Source organism: Phyllobates terribilis, unplaced genomic scaffold, assembly GCF_046119375.1.
Source record: "Phyllobates terribilis strain yellow unplaced genomic scaffold, ASM4611937v1 Scaffold_38__1_contigs__length_12584779, whole genome shotgun sequence".
Lineage (NCBI taxonomy): Eukaryota > Metazoa > Chordata > Amphibia > Anura > Dendrobatidae > Phyllobates > Phyllobates terribilis.
Window position 1 is genome coordinate 12,402,239 of NW_027362798.1, and position 7,230 is coordinate 12,409,468.

Sequence of the window (7,230 nt, forward strand, 5' to 3'; positions counted from 1 at the left end):
AGTATTATGGGCACCATGTGGTCCTCCACATAAAGTATTATGGGCACCACGTGGTCCTCCATATACAGTATTATGGGCACCACATGGTCCTCCATATACAGTATTATGGGCACCACGTGGTCCTCCATATACAGTATTATGGGCACCACGTGGTCCTCCATATACAGTATTATGGGCCCCACGTGGTCCTCCATATACAGTATTATGGGCCCCACGTGGTCCTCCATACAGTATTATGGGCACCATGTGGTCCTCCATATACAGTATTATGGGCACCATGTGGTCCTCCACATAAAGTATTATGGGCACCACGTGGTCCTCCATATACAGTATTATGGGCACCACGTGGTCCTCCATATACAGTATTATGGGCACCACGTGGTCCTCCATATACAGTATTATGGGCACCACGTGGTCCTCCATATACAGTATTATGGGCACCACGTGGTCCTCCATATACAGTATTATGGGCACCACGTGGTCCTCCATATACAGTATTATGGGCACCACATGGTCCTCCATACAGTATTATGGACACCACATGGTCCTCCATACAGTATTATGGACACCACATGGTCCTCCATACAGTATTATGGACACCACATGGTCCTTCATACAGTATTATGGGCAGCACATGGTCCTGCGTCCAGTACTATGGGCACCATATATTGCTCCATACAGAATAATGGACCGCATATAATGCTCCATACAGTATGATCCCCATATATTGCTCCATTCAGTATAATGGACCCCATATATTGCTCCATAAAGTAAAATGAGCCCCATATATTGCTCCATACATAATGGGTACCATATAATGCTCCATACAGAATAATGGAGCCCAAATATTGCTCCATACAGTATGGGCCCCATATATTGCTCCATACAGTATGGGCCCTATATATTGCTCCCTAAATAGTGGGCCCAATATATTGCTCCATAAAGAATAGGCCCCATATAATGCTCCATAGATAATGAGCCCCATATAATACTCCATACATAATGAGCCCCATATATTGTTCAATAGATAATGAGCCCCATATAATACTCCATACATAATGAGCCCCATATAATACTCATAACATAAAAAAAAAAAATCAAATACTCACCGCTCCTTGCTGGAAACAGGCCTGTCTCATCAGCGTCTTCCGACTCTCTGCACTGGGACTGCTCAGCAGAGGGCGCTCTGTAGTGACGTCATTGCGCCCTCTACCCTGAGATGTCACAGAGTAAGAAGACGCAGAAGACAGAGGAGCAGCAGAGGAACAGGGAGAGGTAAGTATTGCAAACAGTTTAAAGCACTGGGGAAGGCCCAATGCAAGTGCCCATTCGCTGGCATCAGGCCCCGCTGACTCATGGGCCCCATAGCGCGCTGGTGTCCCAGAGGGTGAGTGGGCCCCCTGCTCGCTCAGGGCCCAGGCACTTGCCCGGGTGGTGATGCCGGCCCTGGGAACAACACATACGGCACCCGTTTTTAACTGATCCGCTGCAATGATTATGTAGGAAACTGTATTCATTTACAATCATCCACAGCGTGAGAGCAAACAGCTACAACATTACTGAATAAGCAGAAACCCTGCAAGTATAAGAAAATGATTTTATTAAAAATATTTTGCATATCAATCCAGTTTGAAAAAAAAGAACTTATTAAGCATTTTTTGCAACGTAGCAGTCCACATCTGACAGACTCCTGTAACTCTGGACACAGTATAATAGTGTGGCCGCTGTTCTCTAGCAGGACCCTCTAATGATAGAAGCAGGACGGCATACTGGATCTCGCACAACGCTACCTGCATGCCATCTGATTGGCTACTGTAAGTGCTCCAGCCGTATAAAGATCACTATGTATACAATATACTCCGAAAAGATGTCAGTGATTACTGTGAAGTAAAAATATTGTGGCCCCCATTGAGCGGGAATGATTAGAGATGGACAAGCTCCAGTTGGCAGACAGTCAGTGATGGCGGAGAGCTGATCATCTTTACTCGCTGCTCATTAGGAAAGTGGTCGCTTTCTGAAACCATTTGACTCTGAACTCGGCGTCAGACGGCATTATGTAAGAGGCCAATGTCTGAGTGGTTTTTGTGTCCATTTGTCCTTCCTCTGTTCTTTCTGCCAAAAGATCCTCACCCATAACCTAAGGATTAAAATAAAGTTGAATTGTTACTAATATTTTTGTAAATTTAGCACATGAATTGAATTTCATAAATTAAAAGAAAACTTTCCCTCCGATGTCCACAAAACTGAGCGCCACTACATAAGCCACAAATAGTCTCCCCTCTCTCTCCCAGTCTGTGCAGCGGACGGGAACCATTTAAATGGGTGCAGGGCTGATTTTAGATACAGTGGGGCCCTGGGGAAAAGTTTAAAGTGGGGTCCCAAATGCTGACATACAGCACCACACAAACATTTAGCTTGTATGTACATGCGCTGAGATCAGGCCGCTAAACGAGCGAAATCCACAATACTGAAGCCGTTCGACGCTTGTTTCCCGACCTCTTTACACCAGCTGAGGAAGAATGATGGATACAGAACAATCACTAATAGATCAATCTGTCCCCATACAGCATCATGTTATCAGCAGCACATCTGCAGGTTACACCGGGCAATGTGCTGCTGAGAACAAGGATTTTTGTTCTGGCATAAACAATCCAATTACTCGATGAATAGGCAGCATTTTGCTTGTTTAGTATAATACATGCCATAGTCCTCCATATTTTATAATGTGCCCCACAGCCCCCCCATATTGTATAATGAGGCCCACAGTCCTCCATATAGTATAATACACTCTCGATAGCCCTCCATATAGTATAATGCACTCCCCATAACCCTCTATATAGTATAATATACTCCCCATAGTCCTCCATATTGTATAATGTGCCCCACAACCCTCCATATTGTATAATGCACTCCCCATAGCCCTCCATATTGTATAATGCACTCCCCATAGTCCTCCATATAGTATAATACACTCCCGATAGCCCTCCATATAGTATAATGCACTCCCCATAACCCTCTATATAGTATAATATACTCCCCATAGTCCTCCATATTGTATAATGCACTCCCCATAACCCTCTATATAGTATAATATACTCCCCATAGTCCTCCATATTGTATAATGTGCCCCACAGCCCTCCATATTGTATAATGCACTCCCCATAGTCCTCCATATTGCATAATGCACTCCCCATAGCCCTCCATATTGTATAATGTGGCCCATATTCCTCCAAATAGTATAATACACTCCCCATAGCTCTCTATATAGTTTAATGCACCTCATAGTTCTCCATATAGTATAATGCACCTCATAGCCCTCCATATAGTATAATGCACCTCATAGCCCTCCATATAGTATAATATACTCCCCATAGTCCTTCATATAGCATAATGCACTCCCCATAGTCTTTCATATTGTATAATGTGCCCCACAGCCCTCCATATTGTATAATGTGGCCCATATTCCTCAATATAGTGCATACATTCCCCATAGCCCTCCATATAGTATAATGCACCTCATAGTCCTCCATATAGTATAGTACGCACCTCATAGTCCTCCATATAGTATAGTACACTCCCCATAGCCCTCCATATAGTATAATGCACTCCCCATAGCCCTCCATATAGTATAATGCACCTCATAGTCCTCCATATAGTATAATACACTCCCCATAGCCCTCCATATAGTATAATGCACCTCATAGTCCTCCATATAGTATAATACACTCCCCATAGCCCTCCATATAGTATAATGCACTCCCCATAGCCCTCCATATAGTATAATGCACCTCATAGTCCTCCATATAGTATAATACACTCCCCATAGCCCTCCATATAGTATAATGCACCTCATAGTCCTCCATATAGTATAATACACTCCCCATAGCCCTCCATATAGTATAATATACTCCCCATAGTCCTCCATATAATGGAATGCACCTCATAGTCCTCCATATAGTATAATGCACTCCCTATAGCCCTCCCTATAGTATAATGCACTCCCCATAGCCCTCCCTATAGTATAATGCACTCTCCATAGTCCTTCATAGTGTATAATGCACTCCCCATAGTCCTTCATATAGTATAATGCATTCTCCTCAGTCCTTAATAGAGTATAATGCAGCCTCCCTATAGTATAATGCAGCCAAACATATAGTACATATAATATAACCCAACCCATAGTCCTCGTAAAGTATAATTCGGCCCCAACCATAGAGTATAATTCAGCCACTCCATACAGTATAATGCAGCCCCCCAGTTCTGCAGTATTATGGTCACCACATATAAAAAACAAATACATACAATACTCACCTCTCCTCGTTCTCCAGCTGCTCCATGCTCTGCAGAGCGTCTCAGCAGCTCCACTCTGCAGGCACAGTCATTCCCCCGCTACCTATACAGTTCAATGCGCGATGTGGGGGGACGAACTCACGGACCCTATAGAGGCACGCCACGGGCTGGAGGCCCCAGGCAGATGCCTAGTCTGCTTGCCATTACGCCGGCCCTGAATGGGTGTCTCATGCTGGGGACATGTTTTTCTGCTTTTTTTCTTGCCATAATCCTACTGAATAGAATTTGTACTATCAGCTGTGTATCCACCAGACTTCTGCACAACACAACTGATGGTCCCAACCCCATTTATAAGGCAAGAAATACCACATTTTAAACCTGACAGGGCACACCTGTGAAGTGAAAACCATTTCCGGTGACTACCTCTTGAAGCTCATCAAGAGAATGTCAAGAGTGTGCAAAGCAGTCATCAAAGCAAAAGGTGGCTACTTTGAAGAACATAGAATATAAGACATTTTTTCAGTTGTTTCACACTTTTTTGTTAAGTATATAATTCCCCATGTGTTAATTCATAGTTTTGATGCCTTCAGTGTGAATGTACAATTTTCATAGTCATTGAAAATACAGAAAAATCTTTAAATGAGAAGGTGTGTCCAAACTTTTGGTCTGTTACTGTATATATCCAGGATGTGTGATCACGGGGTGCCATACATACCAGAATGGGAGATCAAGGGGTGTCATGCATACCAGGATGGGTGATCAAGGGATGCCATGTATACCAGGATGGGGGATCAAGGGGTGCCATGAAAACTAGGATGGGGATCAGGGGGTGCCATGCATACCAGGATGGTAGATCAAAGGGGTGCCATGAATACCGGGGGCTCAAGGGGTACCATGCATTCCAGGATGGGGATGAGGGTCACGTATACCAAGATGTGATGGGGGCCACATATACCAGGAAGGAGGGACCATACATACCAGGATGGAGGATAGTAACAGAATTGGGGGACATTACCCCAATACCAATGTCAGCAGCAGACTCCTGTTAGACAAAGATAGCACAAGTATACACAAAATGCAGTTTTTAAAAGGAAGGTTTTTATGATTAAGGGAAAAGGAAATCCAAACCTAAAGGGCCCTGTGTGAAAAAGTGATGCCCCTCCCTCCTTAAAACATAAATTAACTGTGATTTGTCACATCTTTGGGAAGCTGAGTTCAATTTCCGTAGCCCCACACAGCCCTGTTTACTGCCACACGTGTTCTCAATCAAGAAATCACTTAAATAGGACATGCCTGACAAAGTGAAGTAGAACAAAAGATCCTCTAAAGCTAGACATCATGCTGCGATCCAAAGAAATTCAGGACCAAATGAGAAATAAAGTAATTGAGATCTATCAGTCTGGAAAAAGTTCTAAACCCATTTCTAAAGATTTGGGACTCCAGTGAATCACAGTGGAAGTCATTATCCACAATAGGCAAAAATATGGAACAATGGTGAACTTTCCTAGGCATGGCCGGCTGATCAAAATTACCCCAAGAGCGCAACAACGACTCATCCAAGAGGTCACAAAAGACCCCACAACAACATCCAGAGAACTGCAGGTCTCACTTGCCTCAGTTAAGGACAGTGTTCATGACTACACCATAAGAAAGAGACTGGGCAAAAATGACACGCATAGCAGAGTTCCAAGACGAAAACCATTGCTGAGCAATAAAAACAAAGGCTCATCTCAGTTTTGGCAGAAAACATCTTGATGATCGCTAAGACTTTTGGGAGAATACTCTGTGGACTGACAAGACAAAAGTTGAACTTTTTGAAAGGTGTATGTCCCATTACATCTGGTGTAGAAGTAACACTGCATTTTAAAAAAGGAACATCATACCAACAGTAAAATATGGTGGCGGTAGTGTGATGGTCTGGGACTGTTATACTGCTTCAGGACCTGGATGACTTGCTGTGGAAATGGAACCAAGAATTCTGCTGGTTAACCAAAAAATCCTGAAAGAGAAAGTCTGGCCTTCTGTTCATGACCTCAAGTTGAAGTGCACTTGGGTTATGCAGCAGGACAATGATCCAAAACACACCATTAAGTCCACCTCTGAATGGCTTAAGGAAAACAAAATTAAGACTTTGCAGTGGCTTAGTCAAAGTCCTGACCTTAAGAAAGCGGTTCATGCTCGGAAACCCTCCAATGTGGCTAAATTACAACAATTTTGCAAAGATGAGTGGGCAAAAATTCCTCCAGAGTGTTGTAAAAGACTCATTGCCAATTATCCCAAACACTTGATTGTAGTTGTTGTTGCTGAGGGTGCTTCAACCAGTTATTAGGTTTAGAGGGCAATCACTTTTTCACACAGGGCCCTGTAGGTTTGGATTTCTTTTTCCCTTAATAATTAGGATCTTCATTTAAAAACTGTATTTTGTGGTTACTTGTGTTATCTTTGTCTAATATTAAAATTTGTTTTGACATCTGAAATATTTAAGTATGACAAACATGCAAAAGAATGAGAAATCAGGAAGGGGCAAACAACTTTTCACACATACACATATACATATATATATATTCATCCCACAATGTCACATTCATGGTAGAAGAGAGGGATTGGTAAGATGGGACAACCATTACAAACCAGCCACCTGATCAGACGTTATTGAACACCTTTCCAGAAGCTTTAATCAATCTTATCTACTGTTATTTTCTGAAGAGAGGAAACAAATGTCCTAAAAATAAAAAAATATAAAAATGAAAGTTAAGAAAAATAAATAAATAAATAATAATAGTCTCACCTCCACTATGAGCATTTTTTGCTCTTCTAATAATCCAAGCTTTCCTAATTGTTCTTCTATTTGCTCCTGCGTCCTCATATTCCTCTCCAGCACAAATGATGCATGCTGGGGCTGTAAGAGCTGTAATAGAGGCCTAGAAGAACCATCAGAGG